Source organism: Anabrus simplex, chromosome 2 (assembly GCF_040414725.1).
Source record: "Anabrus simplex isolate iqAnaSimp1 chromosome 2, ASM4041472v1, whole genome shotgun sequence".
Classification (NCBI taxonomy): Eukaryota; Metazoa; Arthropoda; class Insecta; order Orthoptera; family Tettigoniidae; genus Anabrus; species Anabrus simplex.
Window position 1 is genome coordinate 595,301,323 of NC_090266.1, and position 22,954 is coordinate 595,324,276.

The following is a 22,954-nucleotide window of genomic DNA, read 5'->3' on the forward strand; positions in this document are numbered from 1 at the left end:
TCACCCCACGGTTCATATTGTTTGTAGAAGTTTCCACTGAAGAGTTTAAATTTGGACGGTAGAGATATTCCCAAACGATGGTAATCAAGGTTTCTGAGAATTATTCACACGAATTGGTCTGTGTTGAAGTGCTTTGATTAACATTGGTAGGTAATATCCATGTTAAAATAGCGCGTAATGTTATCATTGTTCTTAAAAGCATCAAGTCATGACAAATATCATTGTATAATAATGGTGTATTGTTCATTTCAGAGTCATTTCCAAGTGAATAAAATGTTTATGTATTCAATGGAATAGTGTAGGAAGGTTAGAACCTCACTAGCGATCATTTATAGATGTGTTAGATAATACTCCATTGGAAGAACTTGCTTAATTATGATGGATATTGGACTGCTGGCAAGGAACATTTTCAATTATTATTTATGAAAAGGATTTTAGGTCCATAATATGATTTATGTCTTTTTGTCATGGGTGGTTACCTAGTTGTATTGGTATCTTCTGCCTTTTGTTGAGTTATCAATGAATCAGTGATACTGAGGACAGATATGTCACTGTGGGTAAAATGCAGATCTACAAGGTCGTCAATATTGACTTTTTATTGTATAACACAACCTATTCAGTGGTAGATTGCACCCCACGCAACACTACAACATCATCAGTGGTTCTGACCACTCAGCTATGTTTTTCTACGCTAGTAGTAGATGCATTTATTGTTTTACAGGCTATTGTTGGCTGATTGTGTTGTGTTAAGTGATATATGTATTGTCTCATTGTGTGTTCTATCCACATCTTTTATGTTTTGTGTCAATTGGACTCACCAACGCGGACTGTGCATATTTCGTGTTTCAAGTAGAGCCCATACGTGATTTTATGATGTATGTTGATTATGTTGTAATTTGTGTATTTTGCTTTATGAGAGGGTAAAATGCTAATGTGACAAATGTTCGAATGCTACAGCTTTCGGATGTAGAAAAGTATGTTTGTTTTCATTTCAAACTACTAACGCCCTATGTACTGTATTGTACGTTCAACCCTTCTCCTGCTTCTCTACGGGGTCAGGTATGAAGTGAGATGAATCCTCGTATTGGATTTGTATGACTGGATGCCATTCCTGACGATAACCTTATCAGAGGATTTAATGAGATGAAATGAATAACGTGATATATGGGACGTTCAGAGGACAAGGGATCAAGTCACAAAAAGACACTTTGAGATAAAAAGACATTAAGTTTTGCTGAAAAGTTAATTAAAGGGAGATTCTTACAGTGTTCTAAACGTTTCAATAATAGAAGATACTTTGTATAATATTCTCATATTAAATAAGGGTAAGTTTATGTGCTTTGACATTGTACCTTGAGTGGAAATATCAAATTATGGACTTGATTCTTTGTGCACTGAACGTATTGTACTTGTATTTTTCTACTTATTCTTGACTTCTTGTTTTCTTAAGAAACAGTAAAGTACATACCTTTCTTTAATATATAATAATGATTATATTTCGGATCTCTGCTTATAACATACACTGACTGACAGTGACAATGCAACACCAAGGAGGAGTGGTTCGAAAGGGATGAAAGTTGGGGAAAAACAGAGACGGCACGGACGAATAATTGATGTTTATTTCAAACCGATATGCAGGTTACACAATGCGCACGGCATCGACTCAGTAGGGTGTAGGACCACCGCGAGCGGCGATGCACACAGAAACACGTCGAGGTACAGAGTCAATAAGAGTGCGGATGGTGTCCTGAGGGATGGTTCTCCATTCTCTGTCAACCATTTGCCACAGTTGGTCGTCCGTACGAGGCTGGGGCAGAGTTTGCAAACGGCGTCCAATGAGATCCCACACGTGTTCGATTGGTGAGAGATCCGGAGAGTACGCTGGCCACGGAAGCATCTGTACACCTCGTAGAACCTGTTGGGAGATGCGAGCAGTGTGTGGGCGGGCATTATCCTGCTGAAACAGAGCATTGGGCAGCCCCTGAAGGTACGGGAGTGCCACCGGCCGCAGCACATGCTGCACGTAGCGGTGGGCATTTAACGTGCCTTGAATACGCACTAGAGTTGACGTGGAATCATACGCAATAGCGCCCCAAACCATGATGCCGCGTTGTCTAGCGGTAGGGCGCTCCACAGTTACTGCCGGATTTAACCTTTCTCCACGCCGACGCCACACTCGTCTGCGGTGACTATCACTGACAGAACAGAAGCGTGACTCATCGGAGAACACGACGTTCCGCCATTCCCTCATCCAAGTCGCTCTAGCCCGGCACCATCCCAGGCGTGCACGTCTATGCTGTGGAGTCAATGGTAGTCTTCTGAGCGGACGCCGGGAGTGCAGGCCTCCTTCAACCAATCGACGGGAAATTGTTCTGGTCGATATTGGAACAGCCAGGATGTCTTGCACATGCTGCAGAATGGCGGTTGACGTGGCGTACGGGGCTGCCACCGCTTGGCGGCGGATGCGCCGATCCTCGCGTGCTGACGTCACTCGGGCTGCGCCTGGACCCCTCGCACGTGCCACATGTCCCTGCGCCAACCATCTTCGCCACAGGCGCTGCACCGTGGACACATCCCTATGGGTATCGGCTGCGATTTGACGAAGCGACCAACCTGCCCTTCTCAGCCCGATTACCATACCCCTCGTAAAGTCGTCTGTCTGCTGGAAATGCCTCCGTTGACGGCGGCCTGGCATTCTTAGCTATACACGTGCCCTGTGGCACACGACAACACGTTCTACAATGACTGTCGGCTGAGAAATCACGGTACGAAGTGGGCCATTCGCCAACGCCGTGTCCCATTTATCGTTCGCTACGTGCGCAGCACAGCGGCGCATTTCACATCATGAGCATACCTCAGTGACGTCAGTCTACCCTGCAATTGGCATAAAGTTCTGACCACTCCTTCTTGGTGTTGCATTTGCTCTGTGAGTCAGTGTATAATTCCAAAAAGAAACTTATACAGTTCAGATTCGGAGAAAACTGTATCCTCCTTCGTCTGCTTGTCTTTGCGAAACCGAAGAAGCACTTGTGGGGATGTCGCATGGAAAGTTCTTGAAGAAATGGTGATGCTTAGGCAGTAAATCCTTCTTGTACTTTTCCTTCGCCTTTGTTTTGGTCGATTTTCGGTACAGAGAAGGCTCTGCTGGATGTTCTGAAAGCGTGTCATGGGATGGCTGAGTGACTTCTACCCCAAGTCAACTTCGTCAAATTGCACATCAGAGTACAGAATTAGCTAAAACGTAAGGGTAAAAGGAGATTCCCTTTCTTAAGGTACGGTAACCAGTTGAAGACTGTTTTTTTTTTGCTGTTCTTAACTGAAGCCATCGGTTGGTTAGAAATCTAATAATTTCATTCAATAACCTCTAATCGGAAGGTGGTGGGGCTAACAATTTTATTTCCTCTTCTAACCAAATTTATCCAGTCATCTCGTGTGTACGTGAGTGATATCTTCCTACTGGCCTTCCCCACTATACCATATGATTAACTTGGATGTGGATTTGTGCACACCCAGCATCAATCAAGGTGATTGTAACCACAGTGAATCCAGAGCCAGTCAAGATAGGACTTATTTATGTGTAATTCATTTACTGTTTAGTTTGATTTTCATCACAATATAATTCCATATGCAATAGTTTGCTATTAAAAGTAATAGGGTGGAGAAGTGTGAATTATCATCGAGGAATTGTAAATGTGCTTCGTTATGGGAAGAATTGCGTCCAAAATTCGGTCAAGCGCATAGCAGAACTGATACCATCCTCGCCTTTACTGTTTTTTCTTTAATTTTGCGCAAAGCCGACTTCACTTGATGCATGGAAACTGTATTCATTATAATTTCATGCATCAGGTTTTTGTGAACATTTGTTGCGTTATTAGTCCCGGGTTCAGTCTGAGTGAGGAGAGTAGGGATGGCTGTATTCAGAGAGTCTAGAGAATACTACCACTCTATCTTTTACTAGTTATGCCGAGGTTCCATACGTTTTGCCTTAATTTTCATGAAATGTGGTGTTCAGTAGTCTGTGAGAATTACTTTTACTGAGTAACTTTATTTCTGGTATTCTGTATGCTCCAAAGGACTCGTAAGTTTCGTGATTTTAAAATAAGTTACATGAAAGCAAATTACATACAGTCGTAAGTACTTTGATTTCTGCACTTTAACCAATCAACTCGTTAACGTTCTACTTGGTACAATCGTATTGGAGCATGTTTGTCATAAATTCCTAACGTGAGAGAATTAATTATCTCGAATCTGTTGTCTATTGAATTCAATTCATAAATCCATTGCTACGGAATACTTATAGTGTAAAATTGAAGTGCTTCATTATCGATGGTCTTTACGTCCTTAATTGAAACTAATTTTGTTTCATGCTTAGGACAACGTAGAGAATATGTAATGTATATTTAGTTATGTCCGCCTCTGTGGTGTAGTGGTTAGCGTGATTAGCTGCCACCCCCGGAGGTCCGGGTTCGATTCCCGGCTCTGCCACGAAATTTGAAAAGTGGTACGAGGGCTGGAACGGGGTCCACTCAGCCTCGGGAGGTCAACTGAGTAGAGGTGGGTTCGATTCCCACCTCAGCCATCCAGGAAGTGGTTTTCCGTGGTTTCCCACTTCTCCTCCAGGCGAATGCCGGGATGGTACCTAACTTAAGGCCACGGCCGCTTCCTTCCCTCTTCCTTGCCTATCCCTTCCAATCTTCCCATCCCTCCACAAGGCCCCTGTTCAGCATAGCAGGTGAGGCCGCCTGGGCGAGGTACTGGTCATACTCCCCAGTTGTATCCCCCGACCAAGAGTCTGAAGCTCCAGGACACTTCCCTTGAGGCGGTAGAGGTGGGATCCTTCGCTATGTCCGAGGGAAAAACCGAACCTGGAGGGTAAACAGATGATGATGATGATGATGATGATGATGATGATATTTAGTTATGCTTTAATATACCAGTTACTGGGAGCTGTCTATAATATAAAACCTTATGGAAACAGTTTACAGCTATTAAGTCCAACACATATTGTGAATTACGAGTGAAGCGGGTGGTTTATACATGTACAATATACAAGTTTCACGACCGAAGCATATCTCAGAGTACTCCAGTAGACTCTCCCTGTTACCCGCAAGAAGACAGCACTTGAAATGGCCCATTAAAGTGAAGTGTTCGTTTTCATTTACGTGATCAAGGAGGAAACTTTCTAGTATGGAAAGATTAGGTAATTTAGGTGGACGGTAGATTAGAATAACCACACACTTCTTGGGGCGAGTTCCAATTTCTATCCAGAGCTAGTAATATTTGGTGATATTAATTCCTTTAAAACGTGATAATATAAAGTCATTCAGACTTTAGGCATCATAAGATAACATTTTTTTGAATTATACATAACATTTGTTGCATCATGCTTTCTTACTCTGTATTTGTTATTTACGTGAATTTGTCGTTAAAATAATGGAATGCAATATCCTTAAACCTGATATAACAATCAATACATATACACTTACTTAGGTAATCACATAAGTGCCATTTAAAGATAATAATATAATTTCATGTGGCTATTGTTAGTGGACCTTGTGACTGAAGTGGGTGGCGTCTGCAGTGTTTGGGAAGCTTCTTGCTTTTATGGGGAAGGATAGGGTAGTATGTGGTGTTTATGTTACAGGAATGTTGGGGGCATCACAAACATACAGTTATCGTGACAAGAGAATTCATCGTTCAGCTTAGGTTTGAGTCCGGGCCCTTGTACTCCGAAGTCGGTGACACTAACCACTCAGTCATGGTACCAGATACTATGCACAGATGTGTTTACGAATTATAAACTGGCAAACTCCTTACATTTTTTCCACACTAGTATACATGATCTACCGAGCTCGATAGCTGCAGTCGCTTATGTGCGGGCAGTATCCAGTATTCGGGAGATAGTAGGTTCGAACCCCACTGTCGGCAGCCCTGAAAATGGTTTTCCGTGGTTTCCCATTTTCACACCAGGCAAATGCTGGGGCTGTACCTTAATTAAGGCCACGGCCGCTTCCTTCCAACTCCTAGCCCTTCCCTGCCCTATCGTCGCCATAAGACCTATCTGTGTCGGTGCGACGTAAAGCAACTAGCACAAAAATAGTACATAAGCTACTGTGTGCGGACGGTTGAATACAATGCCAGTTTGGCTGCCTGGGTATGAGTTTTGACCAGACAGAAGAAAAATATTAGCTCCTTTGGGTGACGTGTGGCTTTAAAAAATTAACCTTGTTGGGCAAACACCAGAGATATTTTACGTGCTGACACTGTACACTTTAGAGTGCCGAATGCACTTCATCCACCCTTCAACATTCCGAGTACCTCTGCCGAGTTCGGACCCACCATTGCAGACTCCACAAGCCACACTCTACTACTGACCCACGAATGGAGGTTAGTTCCAATGTAATTATGTTAGGAGATTTCAGCAAGCAGAAAATCTGGAACTTTGGTCTAAATAAATCGTTCTTTGTTTTAAAATCTCTTAATTTCATCTTTTATGACATTTGGTTTTCACCATAAATTGTATTGAACAGACTTATTTCATTTCGCATTCTCATTATTCTTGGGTAGACTCCAGAAACAGTTCAATAATTCACATATTCAGACACAGTGAACAACTAAACAGCAACAGCTTAACAGTGTTAACTAGCGGGGCAATACTCCTCACAATAACGACCAGTAACACTCGCAATAGCTGCTGTAGTCCCTGGCTCCCGACGATCCTCAGTACACAGAAGTACACAAAAACACACCGCACTCTAAGGCAGTACACATCATTCTGTCCTGTACACCCTCTTCAGTCCAGCTACTCACTCGAAACTCCGACGCGACAACAGTCACCACAATTCCTTGTTCAGATCTCGGTGGGACACCAGCGACAGTCAAAATCCATATCACCCCCAGAATAGCCGAACACACTGAGTATCACACTGACTCCAGCACTGAGTCCCACAGTGACTCTAACACTGACTCCGAGTTCAACACTGACTAAAACTGACTGACTGTCCGCGGCTAGGCTCCCTTTTATAAGTCCGGTGATGTGTGCCAGAATATTTCTTTCTATAACATTTATTTTTATCTGCTTTGTAATCACTAATACCATCTATTACTTCGGTTCATATACAGAGATCATCTGGTTTTAATATTACCGCATCCAGAATATTCTTCCCTCTAGTTGGTTCCATCACATTCTGAATCAGCTGCCCTTTCCTTATTATATGACTAGCAAGATACCCGTGCTTCGCTACGGTATTATACTGAAATTTATAATTGAATGCTTATTATTTTGGATATATAATCCGCCGAAATTCGCGATCTGACTCGTTTTCTGCGAGAATCCACCAAAATTGCCGATCTGACTCGTTTTCTCTTCTTTTACGGCACGTTTCCTCCCATTTTTCAAACTTCCTTTCCAGCAATCGAGTTCGTACTTCCCGGGCTAGGCTCAGGTATTCCTCCCGGTTAGTTGGGTCCGTAAATCTTTGCCATCATTTCCTATAATCATTTTTAATATGGATAAAATCCTTCAGGAGATCCGGCGTGGTGTCATATTGGGTGCCTAGAAGGCACTGAACCCGCGGCCGGACTGCATTCTTAGTCATTACCCGTCCAGGAGCCGTTTCCAGCGCGGTCCGCACATTTGACGACGGTCCGGAACATTATTATTATTATTATTATTATTATTATTATTATTATTATTATTATTATTATTATTATTATTATTATTATTATTATGTGTTGCTGGAATGGCTGATGACAGAGAAAACCGGAGTATTCGGAGAAAAACCTGTCCCGCCTCCGTTTTGTCCAGCACGAATGTCACATGGAGTGACCGGGATTTGAACCACGGAACCCAGCTGGGAGAGGCCGGCGCGCTGCTGCCTGAGCAACAGAGGATCTTTATAAGTACATTAATAACAGTAAAATCAATTGGTCTCACCTCCTTCTACACCCTACCGCCGTTAAGTTTATTTACCCCCCCCCCCAAAAAAAATTAAAAGAAGGCTTGCTTCTATATGTTTAAGGGAGATTCCAAACACCAATGTTCACGTCTATTACCTTCAGATTTGAGATATAAGTATCCCCATAAAAATAATTTACTTTCTTCACTTCATTTCACACTACTCCCCTCCCCACCCCACCCCCCCTAAGTGAATTTTCCCGCAAAAAATACTTGTTTCTTTAATAGTAAAGGATCTTCTAAATACCAAATATCACGACTCTAACTTCTTCAGTTTTTGATTTATGTGTCCTCATGAAAGGAATTCAACTCCTTTACACTCCCGCCCTCCAAGATAGTTTCCCCCAAAAACGCGTTTTTCTTTGTTTTTAAAGGAGATCCAAATACGAATTTTCACGTCTGTAACAACTTTAGTTTTTATTAGATGTATGTATTCTCATACAATTAAGTTAATTTTTCAATTCTTTCACCCCCCCCCCCAAACCCTTCATTGGATTTTCCGAGAATATTTGTTTCTTTACTTTTAAAGCAGATTGCAAATATCAAATTTCACGTCTGTAACATCTTCATTTTTGAGATATCAGTAGCCTAATTAAAAGAAATCAACACCATTTTCAGTCACTTTAACCCCCCCCCTCCACCCAAGTGGTATTTCCGAAAACAAAAAATACACGTTTCTTTATGTTTAATAGAGATAAAAAATACAATTTTTCACTTCTGTAACATGTTAAGTTTTTTTAGATATACTGTAAAAATTCTCATTTTAACATTTCACCCCTTTTGAGTTCCCCTTAAGTGGAGTTTCCAAAAACAAATCACCTCTGTTTCTTTACATTTACAGGAGATTCCAAACACCCACTTTTTACGTCTGTAACATTTTACGTTTCCAAGATAATCTGTAGATATAGTCTTTCAAAAAATTCACCCCAATTTGTCACTCCTGTTTAACCGCCATTAATTGGATTTTCCAAAAACTAAAAAACGCTTTTCTTTATTTTTAAAGGAGATCCCATATACAAATTTTCAGTTCTGTAATATCCTTCGTTTCTGAGCTATATGTATCCTCATTAAAGGCATTCAACCCATTTTTCACCCTTTTACACCCCTCCTATTAGGATTTACAGGAAACAAAAAAATACGTGTTCCTTTATTTTTAGAGAAGATTCTAACTACCAATTTTTACATCTGTAAATTTTAAAGTTTTAAGTTGTAGACACACTCATTTTAAAAAAATCATCCCCCTTTTCATTATTTGGATTTTCAAAAAACGAAAAAATACGTGTTTCTTTACTTTTAAAGTAGATCCAAAATACAAATGTTCAGGTCTGTAATATCTTCAGGTTCTGAAATATAAGTAGCCTCAATAAAGGCATTCAACCCATTATTCACCCCTTTCCACCCTTCCTATTGGGATTTTCCGAAAACAAAATAATATGTGTTTCTTTATTATTAAAGGAGATTCTAAATACCAATTTTTACATCTATAAACTTTAAAAGTTTTGAGATATAGATACACTCATTTTAAAAAATCACCCCCTTTTCACCCCCCCACATTAATTGGATTTTCCACAAACAAAAAAATACGTGTTTCTTTATTTTTAAAGAAGATCCCAAACACCAATTTTCAGGTCTGTAATATCTTCAGGTTCTGAAATATAAGTACTGTAGACTCATGAAAGGCATTCGACCCATTTTTTTAACCTTTTCCACCCTTCCTATTAGGATTTTCCGAAAACAAAATATACGTGTTTCTTTATTTTTAAAGGAGTTTCTAAATACCAATTTTCACATCTATAACCTTTAAAAGTTTTGAGATATAGACACACTCATTTTAAAATATTACCCCCCTTTTCACCCCCCTTAATTGGATTTTCCACAAACAAAAAAATTAGTGTTTCTTTATTTTTAAAGGAGATCCCAAACACCAATTTTGAGGTCTGTAATATCTTCAGTTTCTGAGATATAAGTAGCCAAATTAAAGGCATTCAACCCCTTTTTCACCCCTTTTCACTCCTCCTATTGCGATTTTCCGAAAACAAAAAAATTTCGTGTTTCTTTATTTTTAATGGAGATTATAAACACCAATTTTTACATCTGCAAACTTTAAAAGTTTGGAGATATAGATTCACTCATTTTAAAAATTAACCCCCTTTTCACCATCCCATTAATTGGATTTTCCAAAAACAAAAAAATACGTGTTTCTTTATTTTTGAAGGAGATCAAAAGTACCATATTTCAGGTCTGTAATATCTTCAGTTTCTGAGATATAAGTACCAGTATCCTGATTAAAGGCATTCAACCCACTTTTCCCCATTTTCACCCTTTTTCACCCTTCCTATTGGGATTTTCTGAGAACAAAAAAATACGTGTTTCCTTATTTTTAAAGAAGATTCTAAATGCCAATTTTTACATCTGTAAACTTTTAAAGTTTTGAGATATAGATACACTAATTTTAAAATTTCACACCCCTTTTCACCCCCTTAGCGACGGTATATCCAAAAATCCTCTCTTAGCGAGCACCTACATCTTAATATGAATGTATCCCCAAAATTTCATTTCTTTATGTCCAGTAGTTTTGGCTCGGCTATGATGAATCAGTCAGTCAGTCAGGACAAGTTATTTTATATATATAGACTAGCAAGATACCCGTGCTTCGCTACGGTATTATACTGAAATTTATAATTGAATGCTTATTGTTTTAGATATATAATCCGCCGAAATTTGTGATCTGACTCGTTTTCGGCGAGAATCCACCAAAATTCCCGATCTGACTCGTTTTCTATTAGATTACGGCGTGTCTCCTCCCATTTTTCAATCTTCCTTTCCAGCAATCGATTTTGTACTTCCCGGGCTAGGCTCAGGTATTCCTCCCGGTCAGTTGGGTCCGTAAATCTTTGCCATCTTTTCCTATAATCATTTTCAATATGGATAAAATCCTTCAGAAGATACGGCGTGGTGTCATATTGGGTGCCTTGGCGGTACTGAACACGCGGCCGGACTGCATTCTTAGTCATTAGCCGTCCAGGAGCCGTTTCCAGCGCGTCAGCACATTTGACGACGGTCCGGAATATTATTATTATTATAATAATAATTATTATTATTATTATTGTTATTATTATTATTAATAATATTATTATTATTATTATTACTATTATGTGTAGCTGGAATGGTTGATGACAGGGAAAACCGGAGTATCCGGAGAAAAACCTGTCCCGCCTCCGTTTTGTCCAGCACGAATGTCACATGGAGTGACCGGGATTTGAACCACGGAACCCAGCTGTGAGAGGCCGGCGCGCTGCCGCCTGAGCCACGGAGGATCCTTATAAGTACATTAATAACAGTAAAATCAATTGGTCTCACCTCCTTCTACACCCCACCGCCGTTAAGTTTATTTACCGCACCCCCCCCCCAAAAAAAAATTAAAAGAAGGCTTGTTTCTTTATGTTTAAGTAAGATTCCAAACACCAATGTTCACGTCTATTACCTTTAGTTTTGAGGTATAAGTATCCCCATAAAAGTAATTTACTTTTTTCATTTCATTTCACACTACTCCCCCCCCCCCACCTAAGTGAACTTTCCCGCAAAAATACTTGTTTCTTTAATAGTAAAGGATCTTCTAAATACCAATTATCACGACTCGAAATTCCTCAGTTTTTTATTTATGTGTCCTCATGAAAGGAAATCGACTCCTTTACACTCCCGCCCTCCAAGATGGTTTCCCGCCCAAAACGCGTTTTTCTTTGTTTTTAAAGGAGATCCAAATACGAATTTTCACGTCTGTAACAACTTTAGTTTTTATTAGATGTATGTATTCTCATACAATTAAGCCAATTAATTTTTCAATTCTTTCATCCCCCCCCCCCCGCTTCATTGGATTTTAAGAGAATACGTGTTTCATTACCTTTAAAGCAGATTGAAAATATCAAATTTCACGTCTGTAACATCTTCATTTTTGATATATCAGTAGCCTAAATAAAAGAATTCAACACCATTTTCAGTCACTTTTACCGCCCCCCCCCTCCGCCAAAGTGATATTTCCGAAAACTAAAAATACACGTTTCTTTATGTTTAATAGAGATAAAAAAATACCATTTTTCACTTCTGTAACATGTTAAGTTTTTTTAGATATACTGTAAAAATTCTCATTTTAAAATTTCACCCCTTTTGAGTTCCCCTTAAGTGGAGTTTCCAAAAACAAATCACCTATGTTTCTTTACATTTACAGGAGATTCCAAACACCCACTTTTTACGTCTGTAACATTTTACGTTTCCAAGATATTCTGTAGATATAGTCTTTCAAAAAATTCACCCCAATTTGTCACTCCTGTTTAACCGCCATTAATTGGATTTTCCAAAAATTAAAAAATACGTGTTTCTTTATTTTTAAAGGAGATCCCATATACAAATTTTCAGTTCTGTAATATCTTTCGTTTCTGACATATATGTATCCTCATTAAAGGCATTCAACCCATTTTTCACCCTTTTACACCCCTCCTATTGGGATTTACAGGAAACAAAAAAAAATACGTGTTCCTTTATTTTTAGAGGAGATTCCAACTACCAATTTTTACATCTGTAAATTTTAAAGTTTTAAGATGTAGACACACTCATTTTAAAAATTCACCCCCCCTTTTCACCCCCCAATACTTGGATTTCCCAAAAACGAAAAAATACGTGTTTCTTTACTTTTAAAGTAGATTACAAATACCAATTTCAAGGTCTGTAATATCTTCAGGTTCTGAAATATAGGTAGCCTCGTTAAAGGCATTCAACCCATTATTCACCCTTTTACACCCTTCTTATTGGGATTTTCCGAAAACAAAAGAATACGTGTTTCTTTATTTTTAAAGGAGATTCTAAATACCAATTTTTACATCTATAAACTTTAAATGTTTTGAGATATAGATACACAAATTTTTAAAAATCACCCCATTTTCACCCCCCCGAATGAATTGGATTTTCCAAAAACCAAAAAAAACGTGTTTCATTATTTTTAAAGGAGATCCCAAACACCGATTTTCAGGTCTGTAATATCTTCAGGTTCTGAAATATAAGTAGACTCATGAAAGGCATTCGACCCCTTCTTCTACCTTTTCCACCCTTCCTATTAGGATTTTCCGAAAACAAAATATACGTGTTTCTTTATTTTTAAAGGAGATTCTAAATACCAATTTTCACATCTATAACGTTTAAAAGTTTTGAGATATAGATACACTCATTTTAAAATATTACCCCCTTTTCCCCCCTCCCTTAATTGGATTTTCCAGAAACAAAAAAATACGTGTTTCTTTATTTTTAAAGGAGATCCCAAACACCGATTTTCAGGTCTGTAATATCTTCAGTTTCTGAGATATAAGTAGCCTCATTAAAGGCATTCAACCCTTTTTCCAGCCCTTTTCACTCCTCCTATTGCGATTTTCCGAAAACAAAAAATACGTGTTTCTTTATTTTTAATGAAGATTCTAAATACCAGTTTTTACATCTGCAAACTTTAAAAGTTTGGAGATATAGATTCACTCATTTTAAAAATTCACCCCCTTTTCACCCTCCCATTAATTGGCTTTTGCAAAAACAAAAAAATACGTGTACCTTTATTTTTAAAAGAGATCAAAAGTACCAATTTTCAGGTCTGTAATTTCTTCAGTTTCTGAGATATAAGAACCGGTATCCTGATTAAAGGCATTCAACCCCTTTTTCACCCCTTTAACCGCTCCTATTGGGATTTTCTGAAATCTAAAAAATACGTGTTTCCTTATTTTCAAAGAAGATTCTAAATACCAATTTTTACATTTGTAAACTTTTAAAGTTTTGAGATATAGGTGCACTCATTTTAAAACTTCACCCCCCCCCCTTTTCACCCCCTTGGCAACGGAATATCCAAAAATCCTCTCTTAGCGAGCACCTACATCTTAATATGAATTTATCCCCAAAATTTAATTTCATTATGTCCAGTAGTTTTGGCTCGGCGATGATGAATCAGTCAGTCAGTCAGGACAAGCTATTTTATATATATATAGATTTGCCATTTGTTGGTCATGCTTCCTTTTCGTTCGCATTACCTTCCCGATTGGCAGTTGGTAAATTGAGATCACCCGCTAGAATCACGTTCCTTTCTTTACCGATTTCCACATAGCTGGTTTTCTTATCAAATAATTCTGAATCAGCGTCAGCGCTACCCTATCATGGGAGAATAATGACGAAAATGAACGCTATAGGACAAGATATAAAGAGTGGTTGAAAGGATGGCTACATTTCTAGGAAACAGCTCAAAAAATTAGAACGAAGTGTTTTCCAATCCTGTAATGATAAAGGGAGGGTTTTTGGCAAGCCTATGTTATTGAACCATCATACTGTATTTTCTTATATATAACTAGCAAGATACCCGTGCTTCGCTACGGTATTATACTGAAATTTATAATTGAATGCTTATTGTTTTAGATATATAATCCGCCGAAATTCGCGGTCTGACTCGTTTTCTGCGAGAACCCCCCAAAATTCCCGATCTGACTCGTTTTCTATTAGATTACGGCATGTTTCCTCCCATTTTTCAATCTTCTTTTCCAGCAATCGATTTCGTACTTCCCGGGCTAGGCTCAGGTATTCCTCCCGGTCAGTTGGGTCCGTAAATCTTTGCCATCTTTTCCTATAATAATTTTTAATATGGATAAAATCCTTCAGGAGATCAGGCGTGGTGTCATATTGGGTGCCTAGAAGGCACTGAACCCGCGGTCGGACTGCATTCTTAGTCATTACCCGTTCAGGAGCCGTTTCCAGTGCGGTCCGCACATTTGACGACGGTCCGGAACATTATTATTATTATTATTATTATTATTATTATTATTATTATTATTATTATTATTATTATTATGTGTTGCTGGAATGGATGATGACAGGAAAACCGGAGTATCCGGAGAAAAACCTGTCCCGCCTCCGTTTTGTCCAGCACGAATGTCACATGGAGTGAACGGGATTTGAACCACGGAACCCAGCTGTGAGAGGCCGGCGCGCTGCCGAGGATCCTTATAAGTACATTAAGAACAGTAAAATCAATTGGTCTCACCTCCTTCTACACCCCACCGCCGTTAAGTTTATTTACGGGCACCCCCCCCCCCAAAAAAAATTAAAAGAAGGCTTGTTTCTTATGTTTAAAGAAGATTTCAAACACCAATGTTCACGTCTATTACCTTCAGTTTTGAGATATAAGTATCCCCATAAAAATAATTTACTTTTCTCACTTCATTTCACACTACTCCCCCACCCCCTAAGTGAATTTTCCCGCAAAAAATACTTGTTTCTTTAATAGTAAAGGATCTTCTAAATACCAATTATCACGACTCTAACTTCTTCAGTTTTTGATTTATGTGTCCTCATGAAAGGAATTCAACTCCTTTACACTCCCGCCCTCCAAGATGGTTTCCCCCCAAAACGTGTTTTTCTTTGTTTTTAAAGGAGATCCAAATACGAATTTTCACGTCTGTAACAACTTTAGTTTTTATTAGATGTATGTATTCTCATTCACTTAATTCAATTAATTTTTCAATTCCTCCACCCCCCCCCCTTCATTGGATTTTCCGAGAATACGTGTTTCTTTATTTTTAAAGCAGATTGCAAATATCAAATTTCACGTCTGTAACATCTTCATTTTTGAGATATCAGTAGCCTAATTAAAAGAATTCAACACCATTTTCAGTCACTTTTACCGCCCCCCTCCACCCAAGTGGTATTTCCGAAAGCTAAAAATACACGTTTCTTTATGTTTAATAGAGATAAAAAATACCATTTTTCACTTCTGTAACATGTTAAGTTTTTTGAGATAAACTGTAAAAATTCTCATTTTAAAATTTCACCCCTTTTGAGTTCCCCTTAAGTGGAGTTTCCAAACACAAATCACCTATATTTCTTTAGATTTACAGGAGATTACAAACACACACTTTTTACGTATGTAACATTTTACGTTTCCAAGATATTCTGTAGATACAGTCTTTCAAAAATTCACCCAGTTTGTCACTCCTGTTTAACCGCCATTAATTGGATTTTCCAAAACTAAAAAATACGTGTTTCTTTATTTTTAAAGGAGATCCCATATACAAATTTTCAGTTCTGTAATATCTTTTGTTTCTGAGATATATGTATCCTTATTAAAGGCATTCAACCCATTTTTCACCCTTTTACACCCCTCCTATTGGGTTTTACAGGAAACAAAAAATACGTTTTCCTTTTAGAGGAGATTCTAACTACCAATTTTTACATCTGTAAATTTTAAAGTTTTAAGATGTATACACACTCATTTTAAAAAAAATTACACTCCCCCCTTTTTACCCCCCAGTATTTGGATTTTCCAAAAACGAAAAAATACGTGTGTTTATTTATTTTTAAAGGAGATTCTAAATACCAATTTTCACATATATAACCTTTAAAAATTTTGAGATAGATACACTCATTTTAAAATATTACTCCCTTTTCACCCCCAACTAAATTGGATTTTCCAGAAACAAAAAAATACGTGTTTCTTTATTTTTAACGGAGATCCCAAACACCAATTTTCAGGTTTGTAATATCTTCAGTTTCTGACATATAAGTAGCCTCGATTAAAGGCATTCAACCACTTTTTAGCCCCTTTTCACTCCTCCTATTGCGATTTTCCGAAAACAAAAAAAAACGTGTTCCTTTATTTTTAATGAAGGTTCTAAACACCAATTTTTACATCTGCAAACTTTAAAAGTTTGGAGATATAGATTCACTCATTTTAAAAATTCACCCCCTTTTCACCCTCCCATTAATTGGATTTTCCAAAAAACAAAAAATTACGTGTTTCTTTATTTTTAAAAGAGATCAAAAGTACCAATTTTCAGGTCTGTAATATCTTCAGTTTCTGAGATATAGGTACCGGTATCCTGATTAAAGGCATTCAACCCATTTTTCCCCATTTTCCCCCTTTTTCACCCCTCCTATTGGGATTTTCTGAAAACAAAAAAATACGTGTTTCCTTATTTTTACAGAAGATTCTAAATACCAATTTTTACATCTGTAAACTTTTAAAGTTTTGATATATAGAGCAACTCATTTTAAAATTTCACCCCCGTTTTCACCCCCTTAGCGAAGGAATATCCAAAAATCCTCTCTTAGCGAGCACCTACGTCTTAATATGAATATATCCTCAAAATTTCATCTCTTTATGTCCAGTAGTTTTGGCTCAGCGATGATGAATCAGTCAGTTAGTCAGTCAGTCAGTCAGGACAAGTTATTTTATATATATAGACTAGCAAGATACCCGTGCTTCGCTACGGTATTATACTGAAATTTATAATTGAATGCTAATTGTTTTAGATATATAATCCGCCGAAATTCGCGATCTGACTCGTTTTCTGCGAGAATCCGCCAGAATTCGCGATCTGACTCGTTTTCTAATAGATTACGGTATGTTTCCTCACATTTTTCAATCTTTCTTTCCAGCAATCGATTTCGTACTTCCCGGGCTAGGTCCAGATATTCCACCCTGTCAGTTGGGTCCCTAAATCTTTGCCATCTTTTCCTATAAGCGTTTTTAATATGGATCAAATCCTGAAGGAGATCCGGCGTGGTGTCGTCTTAGGTGCCTTGGCGGTACTGAACCCGCGGCCGGACTGCATTCTTAGTCATTACCCGTCCAGGACCCGTTTCCAGGGGTGTCCGCACATTTGACAACGGGCCAGAATATTATTATTAGTATTATTATTATTATTATTAAAAGATGTTCTGAACCCCACAGCAAGATGCAAGATCGCTACTTGGCGGTAAATTATATCTGCTGCCAGTGTCATTGTTACAATGTGACCAGCACCATCGTCGCGCGTAGGCAAGTGTGCGGGATTTCTGGCGATACCAATGACATACTTCCGTGCATTGTTGACCTTATTATAGAGGTGAACAATTTGACGGTCCATCTCATTCCTATCGTTTATTTCAAATGTGTTTAAATTTTTATTTACATGCCAGGAGAATCTACTGTAATCTAAGAACGTTCTCCGAAGGAAAAGATGGCTGTTGAAAACGAACCCAGGAAAGATTAAAAATGATCGGTTTATGATCAGAATAAGTACATCGAAACTATATAGCCTGTTTCCAGTCATTCGACAGGGTCAGGATTGGAATGAATAAAGCCCCATCTAGCGGCGACAATAGGAATTGTGCCGGCTGCCGAAGAACACCTCTGGGGCAATGATCGTTGAATGACAAATGAAATGAAATATTGGACAGTGTTGCTGGAATGAATGATGACAGAGAAAATCGAAGTATCCGGAGAAAAACCTGTCCCGCCTCCGTTTTGTCCAACACGAATGTCACATGGAGTGACCGGGATTTGAACCACGGAACCCAGCTGCGAGAGACCGGCGCGCTGCCGCCTGAGCAACGGAGGCTCCTTAAGTACATTATGAACAGTAAAATCAATTGATCTCACCTCCTTTTACACCCCACCGCCGTTAAGTTTATTTACACACCCCCCCCCCAAAAAAAATAGAAGACGTGTTTCTTTATGTTTAAAGGATATTCCAAACACCAATGTTCACATCTGTTACATTCAGTTTTGAGATATAAGTATCCCCATAAAAATAATTCACTTTATTTTCACTTCCTTTCACACTCGCCTCCCCCCCACACCCCGTAAGTGAATTTTCCGGCAAAATATACTCGTTTCCTTAATAGTAAAGGATCTTCTAAATAGTAATTATCACGACTCTAACTTCTTCAGTTTTTGATTTATGTGTCTTCATGAAAGGAATTCAACTCCTTTCCACTCCCGCCCCCCAAACGCGTTTTTCTTTGTTTAAGGAGATTCAAATACCAATTTTCACGTCCGTAACAACTTTAGTTTCTATTAGATGTATGTATTCTCATACAATTAATTCAATTAATTTTTCAATTCTTTCACCCCGTCCCCCCCCCCCTTCATTGGATTTTCCGAGAATACGTGTTTCTTTACTTTTAAAGCAGATTCCAAATGTCTAATTTCACGTCTGTAATATCTTCATTTTTGAGATATCAGTAGCCTAATTAAAAGAATTCAACACCATTTTCAGTCACTTTTACCCCCCCCTTCCACCCAAGTGGTATTTCCGAAAGCTGAAAATACACGTTTCTTTATTTTTAATACAGATAAAAATACCATTTTTTACTTCTGTAACATGTTACGTTTTTGAGATATACTGTAGAAATTCGCTTTTTAAAATTTCACCCCTTTTTATTTCCCCTTAAGTGGAGTTTCCAAAAACAAATCACCTATCTTTCTTTACATTTACAGGAGATTCCAAATACCCACTTTTTACGTCTGTAACATTTTACGTTTCTCAGATATTCTGTAGATATAGTCTTTCAAAAAATTCACCCCAGTTTGTCACTCCTGTTTAACCGCCATTAATTGGATTTTCAAGAAAAAAACGTGTTTCCTTATTTTTAAAGGAGCTCCCATATACAAATTTTCAGTTCTGTAATATTTTCAGTTTCTGAGATATATGTATCCTCATTAAAGGCATTCATCCCATTATTCACCCATTTACACCCCTCCTATTTTGGTTTACAGAAAGCAAAAAATACGTGTTCTTGTATTTTTAAAGAAGATTCTAAATACCATTTTTTACATCTGTAAACTTTTTAAGTTTTAAGATGTAGACACACTCATTTTAAAAATTCACCCCCCTTTTCACCCTCCATTATTTGGATTTTCCAAAATCAAAAAAATACCTGTTTCTTTATTTTTAAAGTAAATCCCAAATACCAATTTTCAGGTCTGTAATATCTTCAGGTTCTGAAATATAAGTAGCCTCATTAAAGGCATTCAACCGCTTTTTCACCCTTTTATACCCTTCCAATTGGGATTTTCCGAAAACAAATAATACGTGTTTTTTTATTTTTAAAGGAGATTCTAAATGACAATTTTTACATCTTTAAACTTTAAAAGTTTTGAGATATAGATAGACTCATTTTAAAAATTCACCCCCTTTTCACACCCCCATTAATTGGATTTTCCAAAAACAAAAAATGTATATTTCTTTATTTTTAAAGGAGATCCTAAACACCAATTTTCAGGTCTGTAATATCTTCATTTTCTGAGATATAAGTATCCTCATTAAAGTCATTCAACCACGTTTTTACCCCTTTTCACCCCTCCTATTGGGATTTTCCGAAAACAAAAAAAAAATACGTGTTTCCTTGTTTTTAATGAAGATTCTAAGTACCAATTTTTACATCTCTAAACTTTAAAAGTTTTGAAATATAGATGCACCCATTTTAAAAATTCACCCCCTTTTCACCCTCCCATTAATTGGATTTCCCCAAAACAAAAAAATACGTCTTTCTTTATTTTTAAAAGAGATCAAAAGTACCAATTTTCATGTCTGTAATATCTTCAGTTTCTGAGATATAAGTACCGGTATCCCGATTGGTATTAGTAAAATATTGTATGGAGTGATCAATAAGTTACGGGGTTGTGAGTGACTGCAAAAAGACTCATACAATGCTGAAAGATGAGCAGTACACACCTGTGTGATTTTTAAAGCCGTGAAAAGTCAGGTTTTAGTTAAACTGATGGTGGAGTGGAAGTAGCTCATTGGTATCAATGTAAGTGCCTGGACGTTATTACAAAGGAAGATCTCCATTGGGAAACTCACGTTAATGGAACTGTAAGTAAAGTTTACAGATAACTTGCTATGGCTCTGATGGTATTTCGGGGTTGTATTAAGGTTGTGCAGAAGAGGACGTAAGTGTCACTGGTAAGACTCCACGTACAGTAAGGTTCCAGTGAATGGCAACCCCACCAGGATTACTGTCCAGCTCCATGGCTGAATGGTTAGCGTCCTAGCTTTAGCTCCACAGGATCCTACGCTCGATTCATGGATGAGTTGGGGATTTTAACCTTAATTGGTTAATTCCACTGGCTAGGAGGCAGGGATTTCAGCATTAGAATTTATATTAAGTAGGGCTTGATCGTCACAGGTACGTAGGTCATCCATAATGCGTCAACCCGAAAGACCTGCACCAAATCTGTACAGAGACCAAACGAGTTTAAATTAATCATGAGTACTTGATTCGTGAAGTAGAAATGATCCAAAGCACGAATTGTCCTGTGTGGTTTACGAAGAAATACTGCCGTTACCAAAATATTGCAAACTATGTGTTTGGAAGACTTGGGAGTATGGAGACAAGTTGCTGGACTAAGTGGTATGTTCCGAGCTGTCAGTGTAGGTATTGCGTGGAGTGATATTAGTAGACGAACGGGTCTGAGTGGAGTTTTTAAAATTAGGAAGGATCATAATATGGTGGTCAAATTTCAATTCAAGGGGTAAACATTCGTTTATATATTTATTTATTCATTTATTCTTTATTTTCGTCCAGATCTACAGTATTTACTACCTTAGTGATCTCTCAATGGAGAAAACTACCAGTGCCTAACCTAGGCAAGCTCTCCCAAATTAAACCCTCCTAAATATAAACAATAATGAACCAATCATAATAATAATAATAATAATAGTAATAATAATAATACAAAACAATATAATAATTCGACATTCGTTTACAGTAAGAGGAATTAAGGATTGGAATAATTTACAAAGGAAGATATTCGGTACATTTTCAACTTCTTTGAAATCATTTAAAAAAGGCTAATTGAACAACTGATAAGTCTGCCCCGTGAGCTACGGTCCTAAATATTATTCATTTTTCACTGATTAGTGATGATTGGGAGGACGCAACCATTGGGAAACTGATCCTGTACAATGACCTTCGAAACGAATTTGAGCATACATTCTGACCTGTCATGTTGCTACATTGTACAATATCGAACTGGGAGCACGCTCATAAACCATTAGTAGGATGATGTGAAGCAGATCAAAAGTAAAAAATGCAATAGTTTTCACTGGTATCATAATCATCATTAACAGACTTAATTCCATATTTAATGTTAATTTTTATGCGAAATATTAAAATATATATTATGAGTTATCACGGAAGTGTAGAACGTAAAGGTTCGAATTTTTGCAAATTAATCCTTTTCATAACCGTTTTTTATTGCGATGGAAATAATTTGGTTTCTTTCATGTCTATAGGCCTAATATTAAATTCACTACACTACACATTCACTTTTCATTTTATTACAATTATATTCTCCCAACAAACTGCTTCAAAATTACGTCTTCAGATAGCAGAGATCAGCGTAATTTATGTACTTCGTACATTGGAAAGTAAAAGAGAAAGAGGAATGGAATGGATGTGTGAAGGAAGACACTGACCTAAGTATTAACTCAGTGGTACATATATTAGTACGTTACTCCTGACGAAAGGTAGAAACCTGAATTAGAACCTGTGAGAAGGGTGCTGTGTAGACGAGACTGGTTAACATCGTATATATTTGGGCTTTCTTACGACTTGCCTTGTATATAAATTATGTAAACCAATTTTAAGAACGTTCTTCTTTCGGAAAAAAATACTTCCCTGTTTGTTGTTGTTTTGTTATTTTGCTCTCTGTAACTTGTATTTATAATGCACAGTAAACGTGATCTTCAGTTACCAGTCCTCAACGTTGTTTGTTCACACGAAAGTCCTGAGGGAACTTGGGAGTTGAATGATTTATTTTTCCTCTGAAATATAGTCATGTTTAAGGTGAAGTAATTTTTATCTCCATTGCTCTTCCCTTTCACTCCCCAGAGTGTCTTAGCTCTTCCTCCATTCCTTCTCATGCTTGGCTCGTAGCGAGGGCTGTCTCATCTCCTGCTTCCACTTGTCCGACCACTGGAACTGCTGGACGGGACAAGACAAGGCGCGCTTACAGTCACGTGGGGAGTAACCCAGTTGCCAATCTCCGAGGTCTGCCGTCACAAATAACTACCAATATATATGGAAATGCATTACATAGAGATGCACCGCGTGGTCGCTGGAGTCTGACCACCCTGTTGCCTTCCTACGGGAGACTGTGAGACGTGTGGCGCGGTGAGGCGATGAGATCAGGCTCTACAGATATTGATAAAG